Raw genomic sequence first — 15,255 nt, forward strand, 5'->3', positions numbered from 1 at the left:
TTGACCAGCGATTTCTCATTTTTCCAACAAAATTTACAAAAACATTTTTTTAGGGACCACATCATATTTGAAGTCACTTTGAGGGGTCTTTATGACAGAAAATAACCAAAAGTGACACCATTCTAAAAACTGCACCCCTCAAGGTGCTCAAAACCACATTCAAGAACTTTATTAACCCTTCAAGTGCTTCACAGGAATTTTTGGAATGTGGAAGAAAAAAATTAACATTTAACTTTTTTCACAAAAATGTTACTTTAGACCCAATTTTTTTTATTTTCACAGGGGTAACAGGAAAAAATGGACCCAAATTTTTTTGTGCAATTTCTCTTGAGCGTGCTGATACCCCATATGTGAGGGAAAACCACTGTTTGGGCGCACTGCAGGGTTCAGAAGGGAAGGAGCGCCATTTGACTTTTTGAATGTAAAATTTGTTTGAATAATTAGCGGACGCCATGTTGCATTTGGGGAGCCCCTGATGTGCCTAAACAGTGGAAACCCCCCACAAGTGACACCATTTTGGAAACTAGACCCCTTAGGGAACTTATCTATATGTGTGGTGAGCACCTTGAACCCCAAGGTGCTTCACAGAAGATTATAATATTGAGCTGTAAAAATAAAATTTTCACATTTTTTCCACAAAACCGTTTTTCATCCCTTAATTTTGCATTATCATAAGGGTAATAGGATAAATTGCACCATGAAATTTGTTGTGCAATTTCTCCTGAACACGCCAATACCCCATATGTGGAGGCAAATTACTGTTTGGGCGCATGGCAGGGTTTGAAAGGGAAGGAGCGCCATTTGACTTTTTGAATGTAAAATTTGTTTGAATAATTAGCAGACGCCATGTCGCATTTGGGGAGCTCCTAATGTGCCTAAACAGTGGAAACCCCCCACAAGTGCCACCATTTTGGAAACTAGACACCTTAGGGAACTTATCTAGATGTGTGGTGAGCACCTTGCACCCCTAGCTGCTTCACAGAAGTTTATAATATTGAGCCGTAAAAATAAAATTTTCACATTTTTCCCACAAAAAATGTTTTTCATTCCCTAATTTTGTATTTTCATAAGGATAACAGGATAAATTGCACCATGAAATTTGTTGTACAATTTCTCCTGAGTACGCCGATACCCCATATGTGGGGGAAAACCACTGCTTTGGTGTACGGCAGGGTTCGGAAAAGAAAGGAGCGCTATGTTGGCTGGGATAGGCAGCAGACACCATGTCACATTTGAAGAGTCGCTGACATGCCGAAACAGCAGAAACCCCCACAAGTGACCCCATTTTGTAAACTACACCTCTCAAGGAATTCATCTAGGGAAGTAGTGAGTATTTTTTAATTTTTAAATTTATACCATTGGGCAATGAAAAAAGCATAATTATATTTTTACCACAAAAAAATGTTTTACCCTCAGATTTTACATTTTCACACAGGGCAATGGGTAAAAATGGTGTCGAAATGTGTCACACAATTTCTTCTAAAAGTGGCAATACCCCATATGTGGCTGTATCGTACCGCTCAGCCATACGGTGAGATCTGGGGGGGACGGAGTGCTATTTGACAATTGGAGAACAAATTATTGTAGAATAGGCATTTGTATTTGGGAGCACAAAATTTTCTGAATTTCTTTTGGGGGGCAAGGGCCATTTCGCTTTTCCAGAGCCTTTCTGCTACCAGTTAGTGTTGAGCGAACATGCTCGACACTGCTCGGTACTCGCCCGAGCATCACGCTACTTGGGATGTTCGGCGAGCACCGAGCATTTCCGGGCTACTCGGGCGGGAGCTCGGGTCTCCGCCCTGCATGTTTGGCGCTCTTTACAGAGCCAATGAACATGCAGGGATTGCCAGCCAGTCACTGTAATGCCGCAGCCATGTTGTTTGTGGGCATTACAGTGATTGGCTGGCCGCACAGCGTCACCTCGAGTATTTAAAACCGGGCGCCGCCATCTTGGACACAGTGGCTCCGGATCAGACAGTGTAGGGACAGCGCTGCTGATTTATGGAGAGATATATCCTGCAAAATAGTTAGTGTAGGGTCTGTAAAGGCTGCCAGATCAAACAAACAGTCCTTCTCAGGACTAATATCCATCCCAGGTATATCAGGCAGGCTGTACAGGAGACGCAGTGGTTATACCAGCAAACGCTGCATTACAGTCCTGTGTGCTGCTCCTGTTGCTGAAATTGCTGGACTTAGCTCCAGGTCCCGGGGGCCAGGAAAAAATCCTTTTTTTTATCTAAATCCTCTTTTTTTTTTCCTCCTTCACAGTGTACAAATACCCATCTTATTAACCTTTTGGTGCCCCGTCCCCCAAAAAAAAAAGTATGCCTCTGATTTTTCAGACACAAATATATCTGTTGAAAATAGTCTGGTGTAGGCCAGAGAAATAGAAGTGTGGTTTTGCAGTTCTATGGGCCATTTGTATCTAAAAAAAACTGTTTGAGTGTGTCGCTCACTGTTCAGCCGCAAATATATATATTTTAAAAAGCCTGGTATACACCAGTAAATTATTACTGTGGTTTTGATGTTCCACGGTAAAACATCTCTATTATCCTGTTTTTGGCATTTTTTGCTGTATAAAAATGATAATAGTGTCTCCCTGATTTCTCAAACACAAATATATCTGTTGAAAATAGTCTGGTGTAGGCCAGAGAGACAGAAGTGTGCTTTTGCTGTTCCACGGTAAAAAATCTCTATTATCCTGCTTTTTGCATTTTTTGCTGTAAAAAAAAAAAAAAAATAGTGTCTCCCTGATTTTTCAGACACAAATATATCTGTTGAAAATAGTCTAGTGTAGGCCCAAGAAATACAAGTGTGGTTTTGCAGTTCCACGGTACAAACCTCTGTAGTATCCACTTTTGGGCCATTTGTATCTAAAAAATACAGTTTGAGTGTGTCACTCACTGTTCAGCCGCAAATATATATATATTTTAAAAAGCCTGGTATACACCAGTAAATTATTACTGTGGTTTTGATGTTCCACGGTAAAACATCTCTATTATCCTGTTTTTGGCATTTTTTGCTGTATAAAAATAATAATAGTGTCTCCCTGATTTTTCAGACACAAATATATCTGTTGAAAGTAGTCTGGTGTAGGCCAGAGAGACAGAAGTGTGCTTTTGCTGTTCCACGGTAAAAAATCTCTATTATCCTGCTTTTTTGCATTTTTTGCTGTAAAAAAAAAAAAAATAGTGTCTCCCTGATTTTTCAGACACAAATATATTTGTTGAAAATAGTCTGGTGTAGGCCCGAGAAATACAAGTGTGGTTTTGCAGTTCCACGGTACAAACCTCTGTATTATCCACTTTTGGGCCATTTGTATCTAAAAAAAACAGTTTGAGTGTGTCGCTCACTGTTCAGCCGCAAATATATATATATTTTAAAAAGCCTGGTATACACCAGTAAATTATTACTGTGGTTTTGATGTTCCACGGTAAAACATCTCTATTATCCTGTTTTTGGCATTTTTTGCTGTATAAAAATAATAATAGTGTCTCCCTGATTTTTCAGACAAAAATATATCTGTTGAAAATAGTCTGGTGTAGGCCAGAGAGACAGAAGTGTGCTTTTGCTGTTCCACGGTAAAAAATCTCTATTATCCTGCTTTTTGCATTTTTTGCTGTAAAAAAAAAAAATAGTGTCTCCCTGATTTTTCAGACACAAATATATTTGTTGAAAATAGTCTGGTGTAGGCCCGAGAAATACAAGTGTGGTTTTGCAGTTCCACGGTACAAACCTCTGTATTATCCACTTTTGGGCCATTTGTATCTAAAAAAAACTGTTTGAGTGTGTCGCTCACTGTTCAGCCGCAAATATATATATATATTTTAAAAAGCCTGGTATACACCAGTAAATTATTACTGTGGTTTTGATGTTCCAAGGGAAAACATCTCTATTATTCTGTTTTCGCCATTTTTTGCTGTATAAAAATAATAATAGTGTCTCCCTGATTTTTCAGACACAAATATATCTGTTGAAAATAGTCTGGTGTAGGCCAGAGAGACAGAAGTGTGCTTTTGCTGTTCCACGGTAAAAAATCTCTATTATCCTGCTTTTTTGCATTTTTTGCTGTAAAAAAAAAAAAAATAGTGTCTCCCTGATTTTTCAGACACAAATATATTTGTTGAAAATAGTCTGGTGTAGGCCCGAGAAATACAAGTGTGGTTTTGCAGTTCCACGGTACAAACCTCTGTATTATCCACTTTTGGGCCATTTGTATCTAAAAAAAACAGTTTGAGTGTGTCGCTCACTGTTCAGCCGCAAATATATATATATTTTAAAAAGCCTGGTATACACCAGTAAATTATTACTGTGGTTTTGATGTTCCACGGTAAAACATCTCTATTATCCTGTTTTTGGCATTTTTTGCTGTATAAAAATAATAATAGTGTCTCCCTGATTTTTCAGACAAAAATATATCTGTTGAAAATAGTCTGGTGTAGGCCAGAGAGACAGAAGTGTGCTTTTCCTGTTCCACGGTAAAAAATCTCTATTATCCTGCTTTTTGCATTTTTTGCTGTAAAAAAAAAAAAAATAGTGTCTCCCTGATTTTTCAGACACAAATATATCTGTTGAAAATAGTCTGGTGTAGGCCCGAGAAATACAAGTGTGGTTTTGCAGTTCCACGGTACAAACCTCTGTATTATCCACTTTTGGGCCATTTGTATCTAAAAAAAACAGTTTGAGTGTGTCGCTCACTGTTCAGCCGCAAATATATATATATTTTAAAAAGCCTGGTATACACCAGTAAATTATTACTGTGGTTTTGATGTTCCACGGTAAAACATCTCTATTATCCTGTTTTTGGCATTTTTTGCTGTATAAAAATAATAATAGTGTCTCCCTGATTTTTCAGACAAAAATATATCTGTTGAAAATAGTCTGGTGTAGGCCAGAGAGACAGAAGTGTGCTTTTCCTGTTCCACGGTAAAAAATCTCTATTATCCTGCTTTTTGCATTTTTTGCTGTAAAAAAAAAAAAAATAGTGTCTCCCTGATTTTTCAGACACAAATATATCTGTTGAAAATAGTCTGGTGTAGGCCCGAGAAATACAAGTGTGGTTTTGCAGTTCCACGGTACAAACCTCTGTATTATCCACTTTTGGGCCATTTGTATCTAAAAAAAACAGTTTGAGTGTGTCGCTCACTGTTCAGCCGCAAATATATATATATTTTAAAAAGCCTGGTATACACCAGTAAATTATTACTGTGGTTTTGATGTTCCACGGTAAAACATCTCTATTATCCTGTTTTTGGCATTTTTTGCTGTATAAAAATAATAATAGTGTCTCCCTGATTTTTCAGACACAAATATATCTGTTGAAAATAGTCTGGTGTAGGCCAGAGAGACAGAAGTGTGCTTTTGCTGTTCCATGGTAAAAAATCTCTATTATCCTTCTTTTTGTATTTTTTGCTGTAAAAAAAAAAAACAATAGTGTCTCCCTGATTTTTCAGACACAAATATATCTGTTGAAAATAGTCTGGTGTAGGCCCGAGAAATACAAGTGTGGTTTTGCAGTTCCACGGTACAAACCTCTGTATTATCCACTTTTGGGCCATTTGTATCTAAAAAAAACAGTTTGAGTGTGTCGCTCACTGTTCAGCCGCAAATATATATATATTTTAAAAAGCCTGGTATACACCAGTAAATTATAACTGTGGTTTTGCTGTTCCACGGTAAAAAATCTCTATTATTCAGGTTTTGGTAGTTTTTTCCGTAAAGAAAAACAGTAGTGTTTTTGACTGTTGTGACACAAAAATATATCTGTTGAAAATAGTCTTGTGTAGGCCCGACATCCCAGTGTGGTTTCGCAGTTCCACGGGTCAAATCGCTGTACTATCCAGTTTTGCGCCTTTGGTATCTAAAAAAAAAGCAGTTTGAGTGTGCCGCTCACTGTTCAGCCGCAAATATCTCTATTTAAAAAAGTGTGGTATACCCCAGTAAACAATAACTGTGGTTTTCCTCTTCCACGGTTCTAATCTACTCTTTATTACCCTTTTTCCATTGATAGTGCAAGTGTAAGCTATTTTACTTCATTTACAATGGGCAAGGAGCGTGGCAAGGGACGTGGAAGTGGACGTTCTGGTGATGGTTCGTGCAGAGGACGGGGCCGTGGCCAAGGTGAAAATGTGCCACAACCAACAGCCACATCTTCTCGCTCCCACTTCTTGACCGAATTACTAGGGAAACACAGAACAACACCAGTATTGAGAACTGATCAGTGTGAACAGGTTATTAATTGGATAGCAGACAATACTTCCAATTACCTGGGCACCACCACCTCCGGTCTGTCTTCCACACGGTCAACTCTTAGTAGCTGTGAGTCTCGACCGCATACTCCTCCTCACCCTGTTGCTCCTTCCTCCCACCATGCCGAGTGTCGTCAGACAGCAAGTGATCCCACACTTGGACACTCTGAAGAGCTGTTCACTGGTCCATTTCCATATTTGGGCCCCTCGCCTGATACGCTTGAAGTGGTGGAAGAGGAGATCCCATGTTGCGATGCCCAAATATTTGAACAGCCACGGCAACAGGAAGTCGACGTTGGCAATCTGTCTCAAGAGGTGGACGATGACGAGACACAATTGCCTGGAAGTGAGGAGGAGGATCGTGGTGCGCAAGTGGAAGAGGAGGAGGTGGTGGATGATCTAGTAACTGACCCAATGTGGAAGGAGGACATGCAGAGTGAGGCCAGCAGCACACAGGGGGAGGGAGGCAGAGTACCCCAACAGGCAGGAAGAAGCAGTGTGGTGGCCGCAGACAGAAGGCAGGCAACCGTTCCCCGTAACACCAACACGAGGGACGTTGCCAGTACAAGCGGTAGGTCTTCCAGAGTCTGGAATTTTTTTAAAGACTCTGCTGATAACCCCAAAAAGGCCATATGTTCCACCTGCCATGCCAGCATCAGCAGGGGTGACAAAACTACCAGCCTGACCACCACCAGCATGATCAGGCACATGGCAGCAAAGCACCCGACTTTGTGGGGCGAAACCCAGGGTCCACGACCAGTGTCAGCGGGTGTCACCACTGCTTCTTCCACTGTTGTGCGTGCAATAGAACCCCCTGTTGTGTGTGCAAGGCAATCCCCTGTCCATACTGCATGTAAAGATGCCCCCTCCTCTCAGTCTTCACTTGTTATGGCAGTTTCTCAAGAAACAGCATCAACGTCCACGTCCACGTCCCACCGCAGCGTTCAATTGTCCATATCCCAGACCTTTGAACGAAAGCGGAAATTCGCAGCTAACGCCCCACAGGCCACAGTCCTAAATTCGCACATTTCACGACTGCTTGCATTGGAAATGCTGCCTTTTAGGCTGGTGGAGACAGAATCCTTCCGCAATCTTATGGCGGTGGCCGTCCCTCGGAACTCGGTCCCCAGCCGACACTATTTTGCCCGGCACTACACAAGCACGTGTCCCAAAGCATCTGCCGTGCCCTCAACAACGCAGTTACTGGGAGAGTCCACCTGACAACGGACACGTGGACAAGTGCTTGTGGCCAGGGACGGTACATCTCTCTGACGGCACACTGGGTAAACATAGTGGAAGCCGGGACCCAGTCGGACCTTGGGACGGAACACATCCTTCCCACACCGAGGATTGCGGGCCCTATGTCAGTCAGAGTTGCCCCCACAGTGTACAGTTCCTGTGCATCCTCCTCCTCCTCATGTTCACCCTCCATCTCAGATATCACTACATCAGTTACAAGCTGGAAGCATTGCAGTACTGCCTCCGCCAAGCGGCAACAGGCTGTGCTGAAACTCATAAGCTTAGGTGATAAACCTCACACTGCTTGTGAGTTGTGGACAGCTGCGAAAGAGCAGGCAGATCTGTGGCTGAGACCGCTGAACCTACATCCCGGCATGGTCGTGTGTGACAATGGCCGTAACTTGGTGGCGGCTCTGAGGCGAGGTGAGATCACACACGTACCATGCCTGGCTCATGTGCTTAACCTCGTGGTTCAGTGGTTTCTTAAATCGTACCCCGAGAAGCCAGATCTGCTCGTGAAAGTACGCCGCCTGTCAGCTCATTTTCGCAAGTCGGCTACAGCTTCCGCTGCCCTTGCTGTGTTGCAGCAGCGTTTGCAGCTTCCGGCACACCGACTGGTGTGTGATGTCCCCACACGTTGGAACTCTACCCTCCACATGTTGCAAAGGATTTGTGAGTAGAAGAGAGCAGTTGTGGAATATCAGCTGCAACAAGGCCGTCGATATTCAGGTCAGACTCCACACATAAGACCTCAGGAGTGGACCTGGATGTCTGACATATGTACCATCCTGACAAACTTTGAGGAGGCCACCAAGATGGTGAGTGGCGATGACGCCATCATTAGTGTCAGCATCCCACTTGTCTGTCTTTTGCAACGCTCTCTGCAGAGAATTAAAGAGGAGGCATTGCAGCCAGAGTATGATGAGATGGATCAAGAAGCCGTAGCGGGCGAGTACACACAGCCCAGCCTCATCTCATCCCAACGTGCATTGGGGGACAATGAGGGAGAGGAGGAGGAGGAGGAGGAGGAAGAACAGGAGCTGCTATCATGCGTTGTAGACGGTAGTACCTGTACAAGTGTCATACCGTCGGTTCAGCGTGGGTGGCCTGAGGACAGGGGGGAGGAGGAAGAGGAGGAGGAGAGCATGGTCAGTCGTCATCTTGGTGAGGACACGGAAATCTTGCCCGTTACCAGTCAGGCACGCATGGCTGACTTTATGTTACGCTGCCTTAACCGTGACCCTCGCGTTGTCAAAATGTTGGGTGACAGTCATTACTGGTTGGTGACACTTGTAGACCCCCGCTACAAGGAGAACTTTCACTCTCTTATTCCTGAGGTGGAGAGGTCTACAAAAATGGGGCAATACCAGAAGGCCCTTGCTGCAGAACTCTTAAAAAAATTCCCATCTGAACACGCCAGCGGCAGAGGTCACAGTTCGTTGCCCAACCAAGGCGTACAGGCGAGAGAGATGCAACTCCAATCCAGCAGAGGCAGGGGAACACTGTCAACGTTCTGGGACAGTTTTCTGACACCCGCCCAGCTTACAGGCCCTGAGGCGCGGGGTACTCTCACAAGGAGTGGAAAGTTTCAAAAGATGGTGAGGGAGTACCTTGCCGATCGTACCAGCGTCCTCCGTGATTCCTCTGTGCCTTTTAATTATTGGGTATCCAAGCTGGACACTTGGAATGAACGCGCTCTGTACGCCTTGGAGGTCCTGGCCTGCCCTGCCGCTAGCGTGTTATCGGAGCGTGTTATTAGTGCCGCTGGGGGAATTATAACTAATAAGCGCACTCGCCTGTCAACTGACAATGCTGACAAGCTGACCCTTATCAAAATGAACAAGGGCTGGATTGGGCCAGACTTCTCATCACCACCAAATGACAGCAGAGTAACATAAAGTCAAATCCACTGTGTTATTTCGGGAGGTGTATTCACATGCACCGCTTCACACCCACACATGGGTATACGCTTCCTTGTTTCGGCTGTTTAATCTTCTTCTCCTTATCCTCAGCCTCCACCACCGCTATACCACCAGGGTGCCAGCATTGCAAGTTCCTCCGTCCTAATTTTTGGCAGCTTTTGCTGGGAAAGCATAAGCAAATACCATGGGACACCCACTCCCCAATAATGGGACTTATGTTTGTAATATGCTGTACTGTATGGCTCTTGTAAGGGGCATTGCAAGTTGCTCCGTCCTAATTTTTGGCAGCTTTTGCTGGGAAAGCATAAGCAAATACTATGGGAGTCCCACTCCCCAATAATGGGACTTATGTTTGTAATATGCTGTACTGCATGGCTCTTGTAAGGGGCATTGCAAGTTGCTCCGTCCTAATTTTTGGCAGCTTTTGCTGGGAAAGCATAAGCAAATACTATGGGAGACCCACTCCCCAATAATAGGACTTATGTTTGTAATATGCTGTACTGCATGGCTCTTGTAAGGGGCATTGCAAGTTGCTCAGTCCTAATTTTTGGCAGCTTTTGCTGGGAAAGCATAAGCAAATACTATGGGAGACCCACTCCCCAATAATGGGACTTATGTTTGTAATATGCTGTATTGCATGGCTCTTGTAAGGGGCATTGCAAGTTGCTCCGTCCTAATTTTTGGCAGCTTTTGCTGGGAAAGCATAAGCAAATACTATGGGAGACCCACACCCCAATAATGGGACTATGTTTGTAATATGCTGTACTGCATGGCTCTTGTAAGGGGCATTGCAAGTTGCTCCGTCCTAATTTTTGGCAGCTTTTGCTGGGAAAGCATAAGCAAATACTATGGGAGACCCACTCCCCAATAATGGGACTTATGTTTGTAATATGCTGTACTGCATGGCTCTTGTAAGGGGCATTGCAAGTTGCTCCGTCCTAATTTTTGGCAGCTTTTGCTGGGAAAGCATAAGCAAATACCATGGGACACCCACTCCCCAATAATGGGACTTATGTTTGTAATATGCTGTACTGCATGTGACGCGCCCCCTGGGCCGTGTGTACACGTGTGTGGGATACCCGGTGCCGGGTCTCTGGGGTCTGTAGTCTCCGTGGCGGTGACCCGGTCCGTGGCTCAGGCTGGTCAAACCAGTGGCAGTCTTTCTTAGGTTTTGAGGTTAATTGTCCGACTGCGCCACCCGTGGATTGCGGTCAGGGAGTACCACCGCTGCGAGGCAGACCGCTGAGGCTGGTGTTGTGTGCGCAGCATAGAATGGGATAACTCCCCTCGGGAGGAGTATAGCCTCAGGGCAGTGAGTGTGGATGATGGGGGTGATGGTGCACGAGCGCAGCAGGAACGACTCAGAGTCTTTGCAGTGCAGTTCAGGGTCTTTACTGATGATTATAAGGTAGACCCTCCCAGGAGTACTGGCTAGCATAAGAGGCCTGGTCAGTCTGTGAGCAAGCAGGAGTTCCCCTGGCGAGGTGGAGTTGTAGGCCTCCCCGTCTGTCTGCACTCTTCCTGGCTACCTTGCTGTAAGCGGGTAGAAGTAGCCCACGTCCCTGAGTGTACCGTGTAGTGCTCACCCGTATGGCTGGTGACTTGGGGCCTTCTGTTAGCCTCCGCTCCACGACGGCGGTGCTGGTCCCTTGCTTGTGACTGACCCTCCGGGCTTCTATGGCCAGAGGACCTGAAATCCCCTGCCGGCTGGTTTCTGCTGCTGGATATATAAGTCCTCACAGCTTCGGACTCCTGTGTCCGGTTCCTATTGTCTTCTGCCAGGTCGAGCTCTGCTCAGCTTCCAGCCCCTGGTCTTTAGCTCCTAGCTCCTACAGAGCTCCTTGCTGTTACTTTCCCTTGCTCTCACTCTGACTCTGACTGTTCTCTGACTCACTCAACCCCGCCCCAGATCCAGTTTATAAGGGCAGAATTCTCCCCTCCCAGGACTGGGGCAGGAGGATGTTGCATGTTTAAGGGATCCTGACCAGGAAACCTCCCACTTGCTCTCCGACGTAATATCTCTATTACTGTGGTGACCAGACCCCTGGGGTGCCACACATGGCTCTTGTAAGGGGCATTGCAGTTCCTCATAATTTTTGGAAAGCCTTCCATTCACTGCTTAGGCCAACAGTGCACGGGAGACCCAGTTGCTATAAATCGAAAAAAAGGTTTAGTTAATGCCCTCTGACCTCCATGTCATTTCCAAGGGGCATTGGAGTGGCTCGAAATTTTTGGTAGGCATTGCACTCACTGTATGCCCTATAACTGTGTAGCCGAACCGCTCCTTTTGTTGCAGAAACATATCCTGCAAGACATATCTGGTTGACTGGCCTGATATTGATGTGAATGGTCCCTGTTCCTCCTGCTCTTTCTCCTTTGCCACCACCTCATCCATCATTTATCACCTGAAGCTTTGTTTTAACGGGAGTCATAGAACTGGGATAGTAGCAGGAAAACATCCAGCAATCCTCGGAGGAGGTAGGATATGTGCCAAAACGCGGACCACCTCAGGCCTAGCCGCTACTACATACATGCGCTTGCATTCCAAGAAAACAAAGCAGATGCTAACTTCTATCATCATCATCATGCTCCTCACCTAGGCACTCTCAACTCCCCTGATGGAGAAGCCAGGGCCCACCGGAGGAGTCTGGTTCTCTGGTGGGCTCGTCCAATGCTACCCTAAAGCAGGCCAGGCTAAGAAAAGTGTGGGGGAAGGTGACAGGAGAAATCAGGGCAGCTGGGGACCGAGTATGGACACCTGGCCGCCACCTGGCGGCTGGGGACCGAGCGTGGACACCCAGCCGCCGGGCGGCTGGGGACAGAGTATGGATACCTAGCTGCCGAAGCGGCCATGAGGTAGTGGCCAGCTTTGGCCTCCTCCAATCTAAAAGGCCCCATTTCAAGTGAAAGCTAGCAGTATGGTATTGCAGCCTGCGGGTGGGTGGGTGGTTGGCTGCAATTTTTTGCTTGCATTGGAAGGAATGGGGGAGGTACAATTGAACACTGCCCTGGGACAAGGACTTGCACGGGGATAGTTGCAAGTCTGCATCTTCTGATGCGGCAAGGATCACTTCTGATGAGCACACTTTTAGACAGTGACCTGGGAGTCAGAGATGCTTCCAGGGGTCTTCCCCATGCTGATCCCTTGTCTATTCAGCACTGTATGCATGTGTCACACAGCACATGGCCAGATAAGGTTGTAAAATGTTAAAATGACATTTCCCGGTGAACGCATTTGTCACGGTTGAAAGCAATACAAAAGTGCAAAAACGCATGAAAAATGCTACTTGTGAACATAGCCCAAGGTGTGGAGGAGTATTTTTGTTTTTGGTTATTTATTTTACCTTATACACAAGTTTTTACCCTGGAAAGGAAATTCCTTAACATATTTCACAGGAAAACCGTTTCAGTTTCGTTTTTGAACGTTTTATTGTGAGCCCGCAAAAGTGGCTTAATACCTCTGACCACGTTGTTGACAGCAGTGACCTGGGGTCAGAAATGCTTCCAGGGGCGATCCCCATGCTGCCCCCATGTCTTTTGAGCACTGTCACTATCGTTTTGGGCCCTTTTTAGGCTTTCTACAGACTGCCGGGGGTGCTGCCGCAAAAATGCTCGGGTCTCTCATAGACTAACATTGGGCTCGTTGCTCGGGTCGAGCACCCGAGTATCACGGTAAGCTCGGCCCGAGCTTCGAGCACCCGAGCATTTTAGTGATCGCTCAACACTATCAGTCGTCATCTTGGTGAGGACACGGAAGTCTTGCCCGTTACCAGTCTGGCACCCATGGCTGACTTTATGTTACGCTGCCTTAACCGTGACCCTCGCATTGTCAAAATGTTGGGTGACAGTCATTACTGGTTGATGACTCTTTTAGACCGCCTCTACAAGGAGAACTTTCACTCTCTTATTCCTGAGTTGGAGAGGTCTACAAAAATGGGGCAGTACCAGAAGGCCCTTGCTGCAGAACTATTAAAAAAATTCCCATCTGAACACGGTAGCGGCAGAGGTCACAGTTCGCTGCCCAACTAAGGCATACAGGCAAGAGAGACGCAACTCCAATCCAGCAGAGGCAGGGGAACACTGTCAATGTTCTAGGACAGTTTTCTGAGACCTGCCCAGCTTACAGGCCCTGAGGCGTGGGGTACTCTCACAAGGAGTGGAAAGTTTCAAAAGATGGTGAGGGAGTACCAGCGTCCTCCGTGATTCCTCTGTGCCTTTTAATTATTGGGTATCCAAGCTGGACACTTGGAATGAACTCACTCTGTATGCCTTGGAGGTCCTGGCCTGCCCTGCCGCTAGCGTGTTATCGGAGCGTGTTATTAGTGCCGCTGGGGGAATTATAACTGATAAGCGCACTCGCCTGTCAACTGACAATGCTGACAAGCTGACCCTTATCAAAATGAACAAGGGCTGGATTGGGCCAGACTTCTCATCACCACCAAATAACAGCAGAGTAACATAAAGTCAAATCCACTGTGTTATTTCGGGAGGTGTATTCCCATGCATCGCTTCACACCCACACATGTGTATACGCTTCCTCATTTCGGCTGTTTTTTGCTCTTCTCCTTATCCTCAGCCTCCACGACCACTATACCACCAGGGTGACCGTGGTCCATGTTGCCAGCATTGCAAGTTCCTCTGTCCTAATTTTTGGCAGCTTTTGCTTGGAAGGCATAGGCAAAGACTATGGGAGACCCACTTCCCAATAATGGGAATAATGTTTTTAATATGCTGTACTGCATGGCTCTTGTAAGGGACATTGCAAGTTCCCCCTTCCTAATTTTTGGCAGCTTTTGCTTGGAAGGCATAGGCAAAGACTATGGGAGACCCACTCCCCAATAATGGGAATAATGTTTTTAATATGCTGTACTGCATGGCTCTTGTAAGGGGCATTAAAATCGTCTTGTTAAGCTACTGTGACCTCCACGTCTCTTCCAAGGGTCGTTAATATTGTCTTTTTATTCCACTGCGACCTCCACCACTCTTCCAAGGGGCATTAAAAGCGTCTTGTTAAGCTACTGTGACCTCCACGTCTCTTCCACAGGGCGTTGATATTGTCTTTTTATTCCACTGTAACCTCCACCACTCTTCCAAGGGGCATTGATATTGTCTTTTTATTCCACTGCGACCTCCACCACTCTTCCAAGGGGCATTAAAACCGTCTTGTTAAGCTACTGTGACCTCCACGTCTCTTCCACGGGGCATTGATATTGTCTTTTTATTCCACTGTAACCTCCACCACTCTTCCAAGGGGCATTAAAACTGTCTTGTTAAACCACTCTGAACTCCACGTCTCTTCTAAGGGGCATTAAAATCGTCTTGTTAAACCACTCTGAACTCCACAGCTCTTCCAAAGGGCATTGACATGTTGTTTTTAATTACCTCTAACCTCCACGACTCTTGCAACGAGCATTGCATTTCCTCCTAATTTTTGTCAGCTTTTGCTTTTCAATGCATAGGCGAACACTAAGGGAGACCCACTCCCCAATAATGGGTAGAAGGTTTTTAATACGCTGTAATCCACGTCTGTTTCAAGGGGCATTGCAGTGCCTAATAATTTTTGGAAAGCCTTCCATTCCCTGCTTAGGCCAACAGTGTACAGGAGACCCAGTTGCTATAAATGGAAAAAACGGTTTAGTTAAGGCCCTCTGACCTCCATGTCACTTCCAAGGGGCATTGGAGTGCCTCGAAATTTTTGGTAGGCATTGCATTCACTGTATGCCTTATAACTGTGTAGCTGAACCGCTCCTTTTGGTACAGAAACATATCCTACAAGACATGTGTGGTTGGCTGGCCTGATATTGATGTGAATGGTCCCTGTTCCTCCTGCTCTTTCTCCTTTGCCA

The sequence above is a fragment of the Phyllobates terribilis genome, unplaced genomic scaffold (assembly GCF_046119375.1).
Source record: "Phyllobates terribilis strain yellow unplaced genomic scaffold, ASM4611937v1 Scaffold_2__4_contigs__length_985480577, whole genome shotgun sequence".
In the NCBI taxonomy this organism is placed as follows: domain Eukaryota; kingdom Metazoa; phylum Chordata; class Amphibia; order Anura; family Dendrobatidae; genus Phyllobates; species Phyllobates terribilis.